The sequence below is a fragment of the Amblyraja radiata genome, chromosome 2 (assembly GCF_010909765.2).
Source record: "Amblyraja radiata isolate CabotCenter1 chromosome 2, sAmbRad1.1.pri, whole genome shotgun sequence".
NCBI classification, from domain to species: domain Eukaryota; kingdom Metazoa; phylum Chordata; class Chondrichthyes; order Rajiformes; family Rajidae; genus Amblyraja; species Amblyraja radiata.
The window spans coordinates 76,208,739-76,229,157 of record NC_045957.1 but is presented as its reverse complement, the minus strand read 5'-3'; positions in this window follow the sequence as shown (position 1 = coordinate 76,229,157).

Below are 20,419 nucleotides of genomic sequence, written 5' to 3'. Positions count from 1 at the left end.
TGCTGCACCTGCATGCCTACTTTTAATGACTGGTGTACCATGACACCCAGGTCTCGTTGCATCTCTCCCTTTCCTAATCGGCCACCATTCAGATAATAATCTACTTTCCTGTTTTTGCCACCAAAGTGGATAACCTCACATTTATCCACATTATACTGCATCTGCCATGCATTTGCCCACTCACCCAGCCTATCCAAGTCACCTTGCAGCCTCCTAGCATCCTCCTCACAGCTAACACTGCCCCCCAGCTTCGTGTCATCCGCAAACTTGGAGATGTTGCATTCAATTCCCTCATCCAAATCATTAATATATATCGTAAATAACTGGGGTCCCAGAACTGAGCCTTGCGGTACCCCACTAGTCACTGCCTGCCATTGTGAAAAGGACCCGTTTACTCCTACTGTTTGCTTCCTGTCTGCCAGCCAGTTCTCTATCCACATCAATACTGAACCCCGAATACCGTATATGCTTTAAGTTTGTATACTAATCTCTTATGTGGGACCGTGTCGAAAGCCTTCTGAAAGTCCAGATATAACACATCCACAGGTTCTCCCTTATCCACTCTACTAGTTACATCCTCGAAAAATTCTATAAGATTCGTCAGACATGATTTACCCTTCATAAATCCATGCTGACTTTGTCCAATGATTTCACCACTTTCCAAATGTGCTGCTATCCCATCTTTAATAACTGATTCTAGCAGTTTCCCCACTACCGACGTTAGACTAATTGGTCTGTAATTCCCCGTTTTCTCTCTCCCTCCCTTTTTAAAAAGTGGTGTTACATTAGCTACCCTCCAATCCTCAGGAACTACTCCAGAATCTAAAGAGTTTTGAAAAATTATCACTAATGCATCCACTATTTCTGGGGCTACTTCCTTAAATACTCTAGGATGCAGCCTATCTGGCCCTGGGGATTTATCTGCCTTTAATCCATTCAATTTACCTAACACCATTTCCCGGCTAACCTGGATTTCACTCAGTTCCTCCATCTCATTTGACCCCCGGTCCCCTGCTATTTCCGGCAGATTATTTATGTCTTCCTTAGTGAAGACAGAGCCAAATTAGTTATTCAATTGGTCTGCCATGTCCTTGTTCCCCATGATCAATTCACCCGTTTCTGACTGCAAGGGACCTACATTTGTTTTAACTAATCTTTTTCTCTTCACATATCCTTTGAAATGTAGGATCAGCCATGATCTTATTGGATGGTGAAGCACCTTCAAGGAAAGATCTGACTTTCTCCTGCTATTATTTCTCGTGTTCATGTTACAAAAAAAGTGGTGACTTATAATGTTAATTCTGGCCAAATTGGAGATGCCAGGACAGTAAAATAGTGTAACGGCTTTTGGGCTGCCTGGCCAATTTAAATGTGCCTTCTGCAGAAACAGGACAAGCTGCAGAATGGTGCCAGCTTGTCTAGAGTCTAGATAAGAGTTGCAGGAAGAGAATGGAACATCTGCAGATTCTGACAATTAGGTGTAAATTGCATGAAACGGATTGGGTGAATGCAAACTAGACATACACATTGTAAAGTGTTCAAGAAGGAACTGCAGATGCTGGAAAATCGAAGGTACACAAAAATGCTGGAGAAACTCAGCGGGTGCAGCAGCATCTATGGAGCGAAGGAAATAAGTGACGTTTCGGGCCGAAACCCTTCTTCAGACTTCAGTCTGAAGAAGGGTTTTCAGACTCTGAAGTCTGAAGAAGGGTTTCGGCCCGAAACGTCACCTATTTCCTTCGCTCCATAGATGCTGCTGCACCCGCTGAGTTTCTCCAGCATTTTTGTGTACCATACACATTGTAAATATTGTTGCAAAGCTTTACTTTGCTAGCTGTTGATTGGGTTAAGTGTTGAGCCTTGTCTGGGTTTCTTGAATATCTAGGCACATGTTGCATAATTCATCTATGTTAACTTGCATCTAGAAACTTCGTCAGATACATTGTGTTAGTCACTGTATTATTGGGTTAGGGAAATGCCTATCATGTACTGTGATAATCAATATCTGTTATTGTACTGTATAGAGACCACCCCCATGTGGTTCGGCCTCTCAAGGTTCAGGGACCTATAAAAGGCCGCTCCCACAACGTCCTCTGTCGATCTTCTGGGAGAACGTTTAGGACTGCATGACTTTCTGGAGTGTCTCTGCTGCACAAGGCTAGGAGGGCCTGGCCAGGCAGATACACTCCTTCTCTCTAGAGATGCTGCCTGTCCCCCTGAGTTACTCCAGCATTTTGTGACTGTCTTTCCAAATGCATGTATATCTTATCCTTCAGATTTCTTCAAGTAACTTACTCACCACAGATGTTAGACTTACTGGTCTAATTGTTTTTTCTTTGCAACCCTTCCTAAGTAAAGTAACAACATCACCCGCCCTCCAGCCTTCTGGCATCTCTTCTGCATCTAACAATGTTGCATGTGTTTCAGTTAAGACTCCCACAATTTTTTCTCTAGCTTCCTACAATTTTCCATGCATATACCTGATCAAGCCACAGAGATTTATTTATCTTCATATATCATATGTCATCCACACCTACTATCCCCTAGAAATCCCCATTAATTTTATCATGTTCCCTAGCTTTCATGACCTTCTCCATGGTAAAAACAGAGAAATATTCATTAAAGACCTCAACTTCCTGAATTTGAGGGAATAACAAGACACATCCTATCCAGCTTATCCTTATAACTCAAATGTTCCAGTCCTAGTAATGTCTTCATAAATCTTTTTGGAACTCTTTCCAGTTTAAGAACATCCTTCCTAGAGCAGGGCAATCAGAACTGTACACAAGACTCCAAATGTAACCTTGCCAATGTCTTGTGCAGGTGAAGCATGATGTCCCAGTTCCTGTTCTCATACACTGACCTATGAAGGCACGAGTACTTCACCACCCTGTTTTACATGTCGCCACTTTCATGCAACTTCACTCCAAGGTCTCCTGGTTTTACAACATTCCTCAAGGCCCTGCCATTTATCATGTAAGTTCGGCCCTGGTTTGTCTTACCAAGTTGTAACACCTCGATTTTATTTGAATTAAACTCCTTCTGCTATTCCTCAGATTATTAATCCAGTTGATCAAGATCCCATTGTAATATCAGATAATTTTCTGCACTGTCCACTTTACTACCAATTTTAGTTCCATCTGTAAACTTACTAACCATGTCACCTCCAATCATATCTATGTTGTAAATATAAATAACAACTGTTTTTTTAACAACCCAGCACTGAACCCTGTTCACATCACTCATTACTGTCATGTAATTTCAAACCAATGTTGTATCTAATAGAAAGATCTTCCCTTCCAATCTGTCAGGCATTACCTTGTCAAAGGGCTTGATAATGCCCATGCAGACAATGCCTACCACAATCCCTTATCATCTTTTTGGGTCAACTCTTCAAAACCCTCAGTCAAATTGGTGAAATGTGATTTCCCATGAACTAAACCATGCTGACAGCCCCTGATCAGTCCTTGCCTTTCCAAATGTATGTAAATCCTGACTCTCAGAATCCCCTCCAGTAACATATCAACCATTATTATTCAGCTTGTCGGTCTGTAGCTCCAAGGGTTTTTATTGAGCCTTTCTTGCATAATGGCACAGCATCAGCCACCCTCCAGTCTTCCTGAACCTCGCCTGTGGCTATTGATGATACAGATTTATCTGCTCGAGGCCCAACGATTTATGTCCTATCTTCCCTTGGATACATTTGATCAGGTTGCAGGGTTTTATATATTTGTGTGCATTTCCTCCTGTAATGTGGACTCTCTTCAAGACATCACTATGAACTTGCCCATCTTCCTTAACATAAATAGCTTTCCCATTGTAAATACAGATGAGAAGTATTCATTTAATATCTCGCCTCTCTTCTGTGAAAGGATAGGAATGTCAAATCAAGAAAAAAAGCAACAAGTTTGCTAAATGCAAAGTAATTCTGTTCAAACTAAACTCATGAAGTGTTTGCTATGTCTGAATGATGTTGCACTATTGCCTATAAGGTTCTGTCACTGAGCTGCTGCATTATTTGATTTACAAACAGGAAACACATCCACGACAGTCAGCTATCTTCAAAGGGAAACAAAATCAGTCAAGACTAATGACCCCTTACAAACTCGCTGCTTTTAAAATTATTACAAAGCTGTGAAACATTTAGCTTCTGCCTCTGTGTGGTAATGTGCAATATGACTGTGTCATTTTAACTATTTTATTCATTTCTCAGAGTACAATTTCAGACGCCAGTTTTGATTAATTATTTAGATTGTAGAATTGTAAATTTAAATGCAGTTTAATTTTGTAACAGTTCATGCAACTTATAAAGGGTTTTTGGAGATCTGTCTGCCTTTTCTACAGGAGCTATAAATTATGATGTTTACTGAACAGCATGGAATTTAGTTTGTCAGATGAAATCCTGGGAATATAGAGATTAGCAACCTGCTGTTATTTAGATTAGGCAAACTTCAGGCAATGAACTATTATATGACAAAGGGATGAATTTCAAAATACGAAAATCGGATTCAAATAAAATAAAGAAACGCTATAATTTTCTGTTTTATTCTTAACCTCGTGGAAGCATAACTTTGCTGTTGTGAGAGGATTATTATTTATGATCCGATGAATAAAATCAGTCTCTTTATTAACCTTTAGCAGGGACACTCCTCTCCTTCTTTCAAAGGGTTAAAGTTTTAGATAAAGTCTCTTTATTTACAATGCTCTCGACCCCTCGCGGCGACCAGCGTACACGGACATAGGCCCGGAAGAGGGGAAGGCAGCCGACTCTAGTGTGACCCGATTGGCCATCTTGTCCAGGCTAGGAGCAAACCGACAGGGATCCCACCCCCCCAATCGGCCCTCCCAACTCCCTGCCATGTGCCCAAACACCATGATTGTGGGAAAAAAATGCAACCAAACTTGAGGAGCAGCCCCTTCAGATATTCTACAGGGGCAGCAACCTCACACACTCCATATACACGTGGAACACGGTCTCTACCTTGCCGCAGAAAATAAAGGCGTCCGGCGAGCACTCAAAGGTTTATTACACACCACGGCTGTGCAACACTCTCCACCCCAGGATCCAACGTAAGGGGGGAGGACTCCCTTGTAGAGAGACCTCCACTGGGGACCACCACACCTTCAGGTGGTCACACGGACTGCCAAGGCATATCCGGATGGAAGACAAAGGCAAGGAGGTGCAGAATGTGCAGGAGCACTCATTACAGTATGCATCCCTCCGCAGTGCGAAACGGCATGCTGGGCATCTAGGAAAAGGCGGCTCATGTTGTGTGGGGCTGGTGCCCGGGAATATCCCGGAGCCTGGGCCCGATGACCAATTCTAGCGGAGCGGGACTTAGCTCATCAGAATCACTCCAAGCACACGCCTCTCCTCGACACCCTCCATGACAGGATGAGGACCGGCCACCCTCACAGCCACAACACTATCCTCCCCCTGAGGAGCATTATGCTGACTGGAGTTGACCAAATTCTTCACTCTTAATACATCGTAATAGAAACTAGGCAGACCCCAAATGGCAGGTCGACTGTTGTCCGCCACCGGGAGTCGCAAAACCCCCCTTAGGCAATGGCCCAGACGGAAAAAATACGTGACCAGAGTGTACCATCTGGGGGGGTGCTCCGCATACATGTACCTCTGCAGAGTCCTGGGACGGAGAGCCATCTGTGTATGCACGCATACCAAGGATCGGATACCCTCCTCTAACGGGAGACTCAGGACCGCTGCAGAAACAAAGTACTTACAATCTCCCAAAATAAATCCACCAGCTTCTTCTGTTTTGTAATTACAAAGATAGAGGGTGGGACAAGAGGCCGGTACCATAACATGGCCACCAGTTGTTTTATGAACAGCACCCTCAGTGGGACTCAGGTAGACCCCCAGGTAGAGGAGGTGCGTAGTGCTCCATGCATAGAATGTCATCTTGTCTGGCAGGGAATCCACCTGCCACTGGCCCACCAATAGTCCAGAACACTTACTTCAGCATGGTGCACGGACTCCACCATAATCGAGAGTCACTGCTCAGCTAACACTGACTGGAAGGCGTTTGCAGCCCAGGCCACCCTTGACTCCCACACGGACATTGATTCCTACTCATCCTCTGTTCTGGACTTTATAAACTCCACCATCAATAGTGTCACCTCCCTCAAACAGGTGACCATATTCCCGAATCAGATGCCATGGATGAACAGCGAGGTCAGGCTACTGCTGAAAGCACGGGACACCGTTTTCAGGTCACGCGATGCTCGAGCCAGGGCTAACCTGAAGAGGGGCATCAAGAAGGCCAAGCACTGCCATAAGCTCAGGATTGAGGAGCACTTCAACAACAACTCCGACCCCTGACGCATGTGGCAAGGCATCCAGGCCATCACGGACTATAGACCCACCAACACCACCCCCACATCCAGCAACGCCTCCTTCCTTGAGGAGCTTAACCACTTCTAGGGCCGCTTCGACAGGGACAATCTAGAGACAGCCATCAAGGCTGTGCTCCCTGCTGATCACCAACTCCTCACACTCACCCCCTACGACGTGTACATGGCACTGAGTAGGACTAATGCACGTAAGGCTTCTGGCCCTGACGGCATCCCCGGGCGCGTCCTCAGGGCCTGTGCTGCGCAGCTGACAGACGTCTGGATTGACATCTTCAACCTGTCACTTGCCCAAGCAGTTGTTCCCACGTGCCTTAAAACCACCTCCATTGTGCCGGTGACAAAACACTCCACTGCGGCAAGCCTCAACGACTTCCGCCCAGTTGCACTTACTCCCATCATCACCAAGTGCTTCGAGAGGCTGGTCCTGGCACACATCAAAGGCTGCCTACCCACCACACTGGATCCCTATCAGTTTGCCTACCGCAAGAACAGGAGTACGGAGGATGCCATCTCAACGGCACTTCACTCCGCCCTCTCCCACCTCGACAACAGAGACACTTACGTAAGAATGCTGTTCATCGATTACAGCTCAGCATTCAACACCATTATACCCTCTAAACTGATCACTAAACTCGGTAACCTGGGCATCGACTCCTCCCTCTGCAACTGGATACTGGACTTTCTAACCAACAGACCCCAGTCTGTTAGGTTAGACAAGCACACCTCTTCAACCCTCACCCTGAACACCGGCGTTCCACAGGGCTGTGTGCTGAGCCCCCTCCTCTACTCCCTCTTCACTTACAACTGCACACCTGTACATGGTACTAACACCAGTCCTTGGTATGCAGATGATACAACGGTGATTGGCCTCATCAGCAACAATGATGAGTCGGCCTATAGGGAGGAGGTCCTGCTCCTAGCAGCATGGTGCGCTGACTGTATCACAGTATGGTATGGCAACTGTTTTGTCTCCGACCGGAAAGCACTGCAGAGGGTGGTGAAAATTGCCCAACGCATCACCGGTTCCTCGCTCCCCTCCATTGAGTCTGTCCAAAGCAAGCGCTGTCTGCGAAGGGCGCTCAGCATTGCCAAGGACTGCTCTCACCCCAACCATGGACTGTTTACCCTCCTACCATCCGGGAGGCGCTACAGGTCTCTCCGTTGCCGGACCAGCAGATCCAGGAACAGCTTCTTCCCTGCGGCTGTCACACTACTCAACAATGTACCTCGGTGACTGCCAATCACCCTCCCCCCCCCCTCCTCCCACAGTAAAAACACTATGACTGTATGCATGTAAATAGATTTAATTATTGAAATCATATTCTATGTCGCTCTTCCAGGGAGATGCTAACTGCATTTTGTTGTCTGTGTATTGTACACTGACAATGATAATTAAAGTTGAATCTGAATCTGAATCTGAATCTGAGCGAATCCTGGCAGACGATGCAGCTGAGAAAACCTTCTGGCAATCACGCATCCTCTGCAGGTTAACAGGGTCAGTGAACGTAAGGAGTACATTGTCAGCATAGGCCGAGAGAACCACCTCCACCCTCGGTCCAGGTAGAACCAGTCCTGTTAAATGCTTCCGAAGAACACACAGGAACGGCTCCATGCAGACCGAGTACTATTGACCAGACATGGGACACCCCTGGCGTACCCCCCCCCCCCAAAGTGAATAGGAGCCAACAACACACCATTAATCTTCACGAGACACTCCGCCACAGTGTCCAAAAGCCGGACCCAGGCCACAAAATGCGGTTCAAATTGCAGTGTCCCAAAGAGGTAGTCATTATCTACCCTGTCATAAGTTCTCTCTCTCTCTCTGTCCTTCACTCCCTCTCTCCCTCTCTCTCTCTCTCTCTTTTTTTTCAAAAACATTATTCGACACAATCATATGATACATCACATCAAAACATAATCAGAAATTGCAATATAACAAATAATCATTATAGTATTACAATGCATTCATTGTTTACAATTCTCTCAACCCCACGCGGTGACCAGCGGCCACGGAAGGCCTCCAGAGTCCCCGTGGACACCGCATGCTCACTCTCCATGGAAACACGCGAATGGATGTGGGCCCGAAAGAGGGGCAGGCTGCCGACTCTAGCCTGACCATCGACCGCCCGCTGCCTGGACCCGCAAATGGCCATCTTGGCCAGGCCCAGGAGCAAACCGACAGGGAAGTCCCACCCCCCCGGATCGGCTCTCCCCACTCCCTGCCTTATGTTCAAAACACTAGAATCGTGGGACTAAAAGGCAACCAGAACTTGAGGAACAACCCCTTCAGATATTGGTACAGGGGCAGTAACCTCTCACACTCCATATACGCATGGAACACGGTCTCCTCCTCACCGCAGAAAATACATGCGGCGGACGAGCCTGTGAATCGACTCAAAAGTTTATTACATGCCATTGCTCTGTGCAGCACTCTCCAACCCAGGTCCCCAATGTAAAGGGGGACAGCTCCCTTGCAGAGGAACCTTCCCCACCTTCGGGTGGTAACACTGTCCGCTAAGGTGTATCAGGACAGGAGACGAATGCAAGGAGGTGCAGAATGTGCAGGAGCATTCTGTACGGTGTGCGTCTCTTCGCATCACGAAACGGCATGCTAGCCATCTTAGAAAGGCGGCTCAGGTTGTGTGGAGCCGGTGCCCGAGAAATATCCCGGAGCCTAGGCCCAATGAGCAAATCTGACGGAGCGGGGTAAGCACAGTCAGAAGCACTCTAGGCGCGCGCCTCTCCTCGACACCCGCCATGACAGGGTGAGGACCAGACAATCCCGCAGCCGCAACATCCCCCTCCCCTCGTGGAGCAACACGCTGGCTGAAAACAGCCAAATTCCTCTCTCTTAGCACATCCCGATTGAAACTAGGCAAGCCCCTTAGGGCGGGTCGACTGATGCCTGCCACCGGGAGCCGCGAGACCCCCCTTAGGAAACGACCCCGACGGAAAAAATAGGTGGCCAGAGCGTGCCATCTGGGGGGGGGGGGGGGGCGGGGGGGCGGGGTTGTCTACATACATATATATACATATATCTCCACAGAGTCCTGAGACGGAGACCCACCACCTGGGTACGCACGCATACCAAGGACTGGCCGCCCTCCTCTAACGGGAGACTCAGGACTGCTGCTGAGACACAGTGCTTCCTATATTCCCCAAAATAAATCCGCCAGCTTCTTCTGTAAAGCAGTTACAAATATAGAAGGCGGGCCAAGAGTAGCCAGCCGGCACCATAACATGTAGGCCACCAGCTGGTTTATGACCAACACCCTCCCCTGAAAGGAAAGAACTCCAAGCAGGCCTGACCAGCGCCCCAGCCTGGCAACCACTTTCGTCTCCAACTCCTGCCAGTTTGCCGACCAAGCATCCTCAGTGGGACTCTGGTACACCCCCAGTTAGAGGAGGTGCATGGTGCTCCACGCATACATTGTCATCTCCTCCGGCAGGGAGCCTACCTGCCACTGACCCACTAAAACTCCAGAGCACTTACTCCAGTTAATCCTGGCAGAAGATGCAGCCGAGAAAATATTCCGGCAGTCACGCATCCTCCGCTGGTCACCAGGGTCAGTGAACATAAGGAGTACATCATCGGCATACGCCGAAAGAACTGCCTCCACCCCCGTGCCAGGTAGGGCCAGGCCTGTCAACCTCCTCCGAAAAAGACACAGGAACGGCTCCACACAGACCGAGTACAACTGACCCGACATGGGGCATCCCTGATGGACCCCCCTCCCAAAATAAATGGGAGCCAACAACACACCATTAACCTTCACAAGACACTCCACTGCAGCGTACAGAAGCCGGGCCCAGGCCACAAAATGTGGTCCAAATCCGAACGCTTGCAACGTCCCGAAGAGGTATTCATGCTCTACCCTATCAAAAGCCTTCTCCTGATCAAGAGGCAGAAAAGCAGCTGACTGACCAGTTCCCTGGGCTAGATGAATCAGCCTAACCAGGTGGATGTTATCCTGAATACAGCCAGGGACTGTATAGGACTAGTCAGGATGAATCAGTTGAGACAGCACGGAGCCCAGGCGATTTACCATCGCCTGTGCAAAAACTTTATACTCTGTACATAGGAGAGAGACCGGGAGCCAGTTCTTCAACATGCTGAGTTCGCCCTTCTTGGGCAGCAAGACAACAACTGCCCTACGCCACGAGTGAGGCATCTCCCCAGTCGCCAGGCTCTCCCCAAGAACCAACATGTAATCACCCCCCAGGATATCCCAGAGAGCTCTAACAAATTCTAACATCAACCCATCAAGCCCAGGGGACTTACCCCTCCTGAGCTGGTGCAGGGCATGAGTTAACTCCTCCAGTGATAAGGGGCCATCAAGAAGATCGGCCACCTCCCTATCTACAGTCGGTAGACCCTCCCACAGGGCCCGCTGAGCCTCCTCGCTGAATCCATCCGCGGAGAACAGGGACCCATAAAAGGACCTGACCAAGGCACTGATCCTCTCCGGATCAGTGACAGAGGAGCCATCATCCGCAAGCAGCTCTATGAACTGCTGGAGGGCTCCCCGCCCTTTCTCCAGAGAGAAAAAGAAAGGAGAAGCCCGGTCTAGATCATGCAGCATCTGGACCCGCGACCTCACGTAAGCGCCTCGGGACCGCTCAAGCTGCAGGTACCTCAAGGCTTCCTTCTTCTCCTGAAACTCTCCCCATTCGCAGGAATCATCACCAACCCGACCCAGACGAGACTCTGCATCCAGTAGCGCCATCTCAAGCCTCTCGACCGCTGAGTCCCACCGCCCAGTCGACCCCCACGTGTATTCCTTACAAAACAGATGGATGTGAGCTTTCCCCACATCCTACCACTGCCTAAGGGAAGAGAAGCTCCTCAGTCTCTCTCCGCTTCACCCAAAACTGGCTGAATGACTCCCGGAAACACCGATCCTCCAGAAGCCTGTTGTTAAGTGCCAGTATGCGGACCCAGCCCGAGTGCGTGCCGGATTAAAGTCCACACGCACCAGACAGTGGTCCGAGCGCGGCATCAGCTGAATTGAGGCCGCTGAGACACGGGAAACATATACGCACCGGAAATATACATGCGATCAATGTGGGAACCACCCCCGTCAGACCTCCACGAATAAGCATTGGAATCAGGGTGGAGGTTCCGCCATGCATCAACCAACTCAAAGGAGTCAATCAAACCTCTCAGCTTCTTCGCTACAGCGGGCACACTGAGTACCACTCGCGCCTCAAGTGTGCAATTAAAATCCCCTCCAAGGACAACAGACTCTCCCTTATCAATAGTGCTCAACAGAGCAGTCATCTCCTGAAGTAAGCAGGCCTGCATCGTGCCAGTGCTGAGGGCATACACGTTAATGAAATGCAACGGCATGCCATCCAGGCTCACGGCCAGATGGAGCAAACGTCCTGGCAAACCTCTTGCACTTTTAGGACCTCTGGCTGAAAATTCGGAGCCAACAAAAAGGCCACCCCACTCGAATTCGAGCTGAGATGGCTCATGTAGACCCCCCCCTTCCCACTCCAGTCGCCAGGTAAATTTGTCACTGTCAACAGTATGCGTCTCCTGCAGAAAATACACTGCAAATTTTCCCTCACTAAGGACTAATAAATGCTGAAATCTACGAAAACTCGCTCTACTTCCGTTTAAGTTTAATGTGGCTACTTTGAATGAGCAAACACACTAGATTGAGAACCTCACACTCCCCGTAGACTCGAAAACTCTCTCAGAGGAACTCCACAAAGTCCCCAAACTGACACTTCTCAGACTCAGGAAGATCACTATCCTTGTTGCCATGAATAGCCTCGAGAGTCTTAATCAAACCTGGCCAATCAGCCAACCGTCTTTTTGCAACATCCGTTTTTGTTCTGATGGTACGGCTTGTTCTTACAAACTCCCGTACCTTATGCATAACAACTGCTTGAGACAGGGCCTTGGAGCCAGGGCACTCGACCAACCCACTCACACCTGAAACAACAAACTCTTCTGCACAGCACTCAAGGTCGTTGTCAGAATTCGAAGGACCAGAACTCTCTGAAAATTCACTGACCCCACTACACAAGCTGGCCTTGACACTCTCCCCCTCCTCCGACATGACACCACCCCCAGGATCAATGCCGGGGAAGGGTCCAGATACCCCTGACCGCAACAAGCAGCCCACTGAACGGCTGGGCTCCTGCACTCTCCCATCACCCTCCACGTCTGGGCCTGGGGAAGAAAAAACAAGAGGCACCCCCAGGAAACTGGCACCCCCGGAAACTGAAAGAGGATCGCCACCCGAAATAGCCCCGACCTCCACAGCACCCAGAGTACCCTCTCCACTTGCAACACCCAGAGGATCTGCACTTGCTTTTGGACTCTCCCCTGCTAACTCAGCCAGTGAGGCAACACACCCCCCAGCACTCTACTGGCTCTGATATGGAGCACAGACTGGAACAATAATGCCCCCGAACCTCCCCCTTTGGGCTGACTCTGCTCATCCCCCGTCTCAGTTGCCACACTACCGGTTTCACCCTGGACACCCATGGATCCACCTGTATGTGTCCCCCCCCCCCCCACTGAGAACCCCCTCTCCAACACCAGGGCCACATCCTCCCGGGACTTTAGTATCATCCCAACCTTTCCTCTTTCGAGCTCAGAAGAGACAACACCACCCCTCTTGAGAAGGTCATTCATGCCCTTCGTAATTGCTTCCCTGGTCCTCAGGTGCCCAGTTTGGACCGAGATACCGAATCTTTCCCAACCTTGTCAACATGAGGCTCATCCTCAAATGGCCTCATACCCGCCTCTGATACCACCGCTGCGTAACTCCGGTCCTTTGGCCGCGCCCCAGTCATCTTGACAGTGGCACAAACCAGCTCCAGGCACCCCAGCAGCTCAGCATGGTGATGTCCCAGAAGCAGTCACAGTCTAAGATAAGCAGCAGAAAGCAGATTCCTCCAGTTGAAGCAGGGAAAGTCCCCAAGTTCGTCCACAGCTGAGAGCAGCTTTTGGGAAGCTCTTTTACAGTCTTGCCGGAAGCAAAAGTACCTTCTTCACATTAAGCCAGGCAGACAGCAGCACTGTGCAAAATGATTTTAGGGCAGAGAATCTGTGCTAGAACGGCAAAGACACCAAAATCTTTCCCACCCTCGATCTCCAGGCACTCCTGGCAATCCGCTAACGCCAACCACACCGGTGGTGATGCAGAGAAAACTCGGGAATTTCACACTAGTGGAGGAATCCTTAAGCTAAGGAAAGTTTCAGCAGTCCAACGATAAGTCAAACTATGAAGCCCCTCTGCCTCTGTTCTTTCTCTATCGACATCCTTGAAATGCTCCTTGAAAATAATGTGTTGACACCTTGCCTTCATCCATGTGCAGCATTATATGTGACAAACCATCTACATTTATACAGCACACTTAATGCAGAAAAAGCATCCCAAAGAACTTCACAGGAATATTGACAAACATAAATACCACTGAGCTACCTGAGGAGGTATCTGAACAGTAAGTTGTAAAGAACTCCATATGGAACAATGGAGAAACAGAGTATTGAAGAAACCTGAGATAGGGTATTCCCAAGTTTAAAGCCCTGATGAATGTCCCTCAAAGGAGCAGCAAGAAGATTTCAGAGGAAGGATGTGATCAAAGATTGATTTGAAAACACCAGGGGCTAGAATAGCTAAGCAAGTAAAGGGGAAATGTGAGTTCAGGGATAAATAAAATTCTCCTTTGAAAGAAGCCAGCTAAATCCCACATGGAAGGAAGATAACTATCTTACAGTGGTTTCTCGGATGGAGACCTGGAGGTAGCCTTCATATTTCTCTTCTTCCAAACTGCATTCTGCTTAAATCTAGTCTCCAGTTGTTAATATATTGGAGGTAAATTGGGTAATCAGTTAATTATAGGAAGTGAAGCATTGGGGAGTGTGGGAATAGAATTTTGAATATTGTGAAGAATCGCTTCATTGTATATGCCAGGTAAGACATTTCCTATGCCATCCAGTTAATTTTCACCATAAACTATATGGGGCATGAATTGTAGAAATTGCAAATCAACCTGGCAAAATGATCACATGTTTCTTCTTTTCTTCAGTTCTTGGAATAGTGAGGTTGGAGCATGCGAGGACAACCGACTTCTTTAGCCAGATCCTCCTATTCAGTAAAATCATGGCTCCTCTCCATCAACCTCTTGATTCCGTAGCTTTTGATTCTCCTAACATGCTTACACAACCAAAGACCTATCAGTCTTGATGTGGGCATTTTTTATTAATCCAGGCATTTTTCATTGTGCTATAATCTTTGCTACACCTTCAAGAAATCTTACTTTGTATTTACTTTCAATAATAATATATATGAACCTGTCAAATTAATTATTTGTCATGCATTTGTAAAAGATGCTCACTCCTTTCACAAGGGATTCATGAACGTGCTCAAGAAGTCAAGCTCCATTTAAGCCAATAAATGGCAATCCAGCTAAATAATGTCATAATTGAACCTCATACCCTGAAGTAAATTTATTACGTTGAGTTATTGTATACTTTATTCTATTTAATCAATGTTTAAAATAAATAGTGTAATGCATTGGAGTGCTAGTTACATTTTATTAGAATTCATCTATAACAAATTATTAATTGGCAACTTTTATTTTAGTTTCGATGACTGAAGAGTGATTCTCCTTGGATCAGACATTGTTTAATCTGGTTTGTACTAATGGAGTTATTTTTCAGTTGTAATGAATGTAATTTATATCCTCTTGTTTCTCAATGTCTTTGTAGAATGCTATATTTCTTGAAACAACTCTACTGCTAAATGGAGCTGCAGATGTTTCCAATGTGAACATTCACTCCCTAATATTGGATTTTTTTTGCTGAGGCAAACTACTTCATACAGTTTCATAAATATCTCAGAAACAACCACCAGCATTTTCTTCTTACTGAATTAAGCAATGCAGTAAATGAGTATGTAAACATCTTGGCTTTGTCTTCATTCTCACTACTGTTAAAACCCAGAATTTGTTCAGTATGGTAAAGTGCAACTTAGCTTTGTTAATTATTGAGTTGATTATCTCTCATTATCTCCACATCATCTGTTATCATCTGGCTTGTCATGGAGTTAAACACATTCTGTCTGGCATTATTATCAATAGTGATGGGTTTTGTCATTTCATTTAGTGATCACTATGAGACTCAGTTCTCAAGCCACCTCGATCAATATTTTTTTCATGCATCTTTCAATTGAGTTGAAAAGGATTAGCTGGATTTCAGGCGGGGGTGGGGGAAGCATGCCACGTGCCTTGAGACTAGCTGGACTGGACTGTATCAATGCTTGGATCAGGCATTGATATTCTCATGGTATGTAATGCCCTTGTCCCACTTAGGAAACCTGAACGGAAACCTCTGGAGACTTTGCGCCCCACTCAAGGTTTCCGTGTGGTTCCAGGAGGTTTTTGTCAGTCTCCCTAATGGTCGAAAGTGGTTTCCGCTTCTTCTATGTTCCGGCAATTATTTCAAAAAATTCAAAACCGGCCACGACTAAACATAGGTTGCTGTTTTAAAAATCGGTCATTTTTTTTGTCGAAGCCGGTTGCGATGCTAGTTGAAGGTGGTTGCCGGAGGTTGCAGGTAGTGGAAGGTCTTACCTTTGAATTTTTTGAAATAATCGACTGAACATAGAAGAAGCGGAAACCACTTTCGACCATAAGGGAGACTGTCAAAACCCTCCGGGAACCTCCGGGAACTGCACGGAAACCTTGGGTGGGGCGCAAAGTCTCCAGAGGTTTCCGTTCAGGTTTCCTAAGTGGGACAGGGGCATAATTATGCTCAGTTTGAGTGAGGCCATTGTTTAGTTTAGTTTAGTTTAGTTTAGTTTAGTGATGCAGCGTGAATGCAGACCTATCGGCCCACTTAGTCCGCACCGACCAGCGATTTCCTCACGTTAATACTACCCTACACACACAACGGACAATTTGCATTTTTATACCAAGCCAATTATCCTACAAGCCTGTATGTCTTTGGAGGGTGGAAAGAAACTGAAAACCACGGAGAAAGCCCACGCAGGTCACGGGGAGAACATACAAACTCCGTACAGACAGCACCTGTAGTCAGGATCAAACCCGGGTCTCTGGCGCTGAAAGGCAGCAACTCTCCCACTGCGCCACCATGCCACCGTACAATTATTATGGGTTTACACCATAGTTTTGGTTCCATCCTCAAGCAGATATCGTTGAGTGCTTGATTAATTAGATTTCTTATTTCTTGCCTATTGTGGATTTTGTTTATAAATTACCCAAGAGTGTTCCCAAGAAGGACACAAGGAAATGGCAAACACAACACTGATTCAACATAGAGTGAGAAGAAGGAATTGGAGATGAACCAAACATGGATGGACTGCCATATGACACCCTACCATGAACAGACCTATGCTAAATAGCAGACCACAGGTATAGAAGGGTCATCCTAGCGATTTTCTCGGAGCAAATCTGTGATGTAAGCATCATAGAAACATAGAAAATAGGTGCAGGAGTAGGCCATTCGGCCCTTTGAGCCTGCACCGCCATTCAATATGATCATGGCTGATCATATTGGAATGTGGGAGGAAACCAGAGCACCCAGGAAAGCATCATAGGGTGCATGCTTTTATTGGACTCACAAGTGAAGTTTCCCTTACATTAGATTTAGCAGGTCCGAAGATATCCAGGATATTTGGGCGGCATAGTGGTGAAGCGGTAGAGTTGCTGCCTTACAGCGCCAGAGACCCGTGTTCAACCCTGACCACGTGTGCCCCCTGTATGGAGTTTGTCATTCTCTTTGCGAGTTTAGTTTAGTTTAGCTCAGAGACACAGCATGGAAACAGGTCCTTCAGCCCACCGAGCGCGCCGACCAGCGATCCTGGCACACTAACACTATCCTACACACACTAGCAATGATTTACAATTTTACAATTTTACCGAAGCCAATTAACCTACAAATCTGTATGCCTTTAGAATGTGGGAGGAAATCTGAGCACCCAGGGAAAACCCACGCAGATCACAACAGCAGCCATAGTCAGCATTGAACCCGAGACTGATGCTGTAAGGCAGATAATCTGCCATTGCACAACCATGTCGCCCCAAAATATATAAAGGTATAAAAATCATAAGAGGCATTCATAGGGTAAATAAAATAGTTTTCCAATTTTAGGGGTTTCAAAATCAAGATGGAATCGGTTGAAATGGAGGAGTTTTAAGATCAGTGAGTAATATGCTTTTTATAGAGAGAGTGGTTGATATCTGGAATGTGCAGGAGAAGGAGATGCAATCATTACATTTACTAGACAGAGTAATTTCCAAGTGGAGATGGTCAAGAATTTAAATTCCTAGGCGTACATATCACTAAAAATCTGGCCTGGACCAACCAACGGCCAAGCACACCAACACCTCTAGAAGATTAAGGGGGGTTGGTATGTCTCCAATGGCTCCTAACAAACTTTTACTGATGCACTGCAGCATGTATCCTATTGGGATACATCACAGCTTGATTTGGCAAGACCTCTGCCAAAAGACCATGTGGAATTACAGAGAGCTGTTGATGTCGGCCAGTTCATTACACAAACCAATCTCCCCATCTACACTTCATGCTGCCTCGGGAAAGCAGCCAGTAATATAAAAGGATTAGTTACACCCTGGTCATTTACTCCTCATCCCTGTCCCATTGGGCAGAAGATACAAAGTCGTGACAGCACATACCAACAGATTCAGGAACAGCTTCTTCCCTACTCTTGTCAGATGACTGAACAGTCCTCTCATAAGCTAAGTTTATAGTCCGATTTTTCAACTTGCCTCATTATGGCTCTTACACTTTTATTTATCTGCACTTTCTCTGTAATACTATATTTTGTACTATGAGATTTTTCTCTTTGTGCATGGCTTGATTTACTCATATTTGGCCATATAGCACATATAGCAATGGTGCTTGGTATGCATGACAATATTAAACCAATACCTATACAAACATATAGACAGGCATTTCAATAGGCAAAACATAGAAGGATCTGGGCCTAACGCAAAAAAGAAATGGAAGAGTGTAGATGGAAAAGATAGGTCAACATGAATGTGGTGATCCAGACAACCCATTCCTGTGCTGTACAAAGCTTGGACCCTATGGCTCTATGGTTCTATTTATTCCACTTCAAAGTTGCATCTGGTTCCTCCTTTCCACGACAGGATGTGTGATGTTGCAACCAGACATGCTGTTCACCTGTGTGAGTACAACAGTTTTCTTTCACATGGAAACAAGGCCTTTATCCTGAGACCATGGCATGGGTATCCTCCATCTCTTTGCAAGGATGGGAATGGTTTCTTGCCCGAAAGGATTCTGTTAACATTGACCCTTAAAACTTGTGGCACACAGCATAGGTGTTGGCATCAACATGGAGCTAAACTCTTCACTCAGTGAAGTTATTTTAAGGCATGTATGATATGCAATGTATCAGATCTGAATCTGTCTTTTAAGGTAGGTACTCCAAATATGGTGCTCCTAACAAATGGTCATTTTAAAGAAGGTTTGCTTGGGCTTGCTTATTTCTGTTTGCCTTCAAGTCATAGTCATAGTCCATAGAGTTTTATTCAAGTAATTTCAAGGTCTAATTCTGCAGCAGCAGTATCAAACATGTGTTGCACAATAATCCACAATCCCTTGGTCTTTCCTCAATAATCAGTTGCCCTAAAGCTGTGATGGTCAGGAAGAAGTCCTTAAACCTCCTCATTATCATCTTTTTCAAAGTCACCAGCTTTCTCCTGTGACAACTGGAAGCTGGAAATGCTCTGAATGGGATCACAATAAAGATGTAACAAACTACCTTGAATCAGAATAGTTGCTCCGGCCTATGTCGTTAGACTTCATTGGATCAGTGCAGGCAATTCTATGAAAGTGTAATTTTTTTTCAATTCAGATTTATTGATCTTGATCAAGGCACAGTAAACCCTCATTATAATGGAACATGGGGTGGGGAATGGAGTCCATTATTGCCAATTGTCCGCTGTAATTGAATAAGGTATGTATAAGTAGTAGAAACAAACAACTGCAGTTGCTGGTTAATACACAAAAAGGACTCAAAATGCTGGATTAACTCAGCAGGTCAGGCAGCATCTCTGGAGAACTTGGATAGGTAACATTTCGGGTTGAAACCATTCTTCAGACTCTTGGTCTGGAACTAAGCCTGGACTCCAGGTGAATCGACAGCCCGGGCCTGCTGGTGCCCGTGGAGAGGCGAGAATTTGTGGAGTCAACGGAGTGCGGGTGAAGTTCGCGGTGGCCATGTCAGGTGCAGCCTGGAAGCAGCCAAAGAAGCTGTGTGGGCCGGCAATAGCAGCAGTAGGCCTGGCCTGGAAGCGGCACGAGCCGGGGGTGACCTAGGCTACTGACACTGCGAGCGTCAGTGGAGATGGCACGAGTCGGGAGTGCTGCAGGCACTGGAAGCATCAGGGGAGATGGCACGAGTCGGGAGTGCTGCAGGCACTGCGAGCGTCAGGGGAAATGGCACGAGTCGGGAGGTGACCTAGGCAGCTGGCACTACGAGCATCAGGGGAGATGCTGCGAGTCGAGGGTGGCGCAGGCAGTCTTCGATACATTGTCCGTCATAACCAAAATTCCATTCTAAAGTGGTCCATTAAAACAAGGGTTTACTATATTGAAATGCTTAGGAAATTACTGATCCAAACCTAACCTGTCAGCCCTTTTTGAATCAATAAAGAATGCTGGATAAGATCCCTGGAATTGTGTTTGGAGTATTAAATTAATACAAACTAATTAATGCATAGAAAAACGTAAATTTGCACGTGATAGATAAAATGGTATCTTATGAAGCTCATTTTTAGTAACTTCATTAGTTATTTGTCATGTTCATTTATATTTTCAGTTCATCGAAATTTTGAAAAATAATTTGCTTCAAGAGATCTTTAACTTTTGACTGAAGGCAGATAAAGTTACAACAGTGACCGTGGTCCAGTGTTGGTGGTATGCATTAGATAAAGCAAAGTTGCCGGCAAACTGAAGGGAAGATCATAGTTCTGTGTAAGCAAGGTTCATTAAGATGTGTATGATGCAACA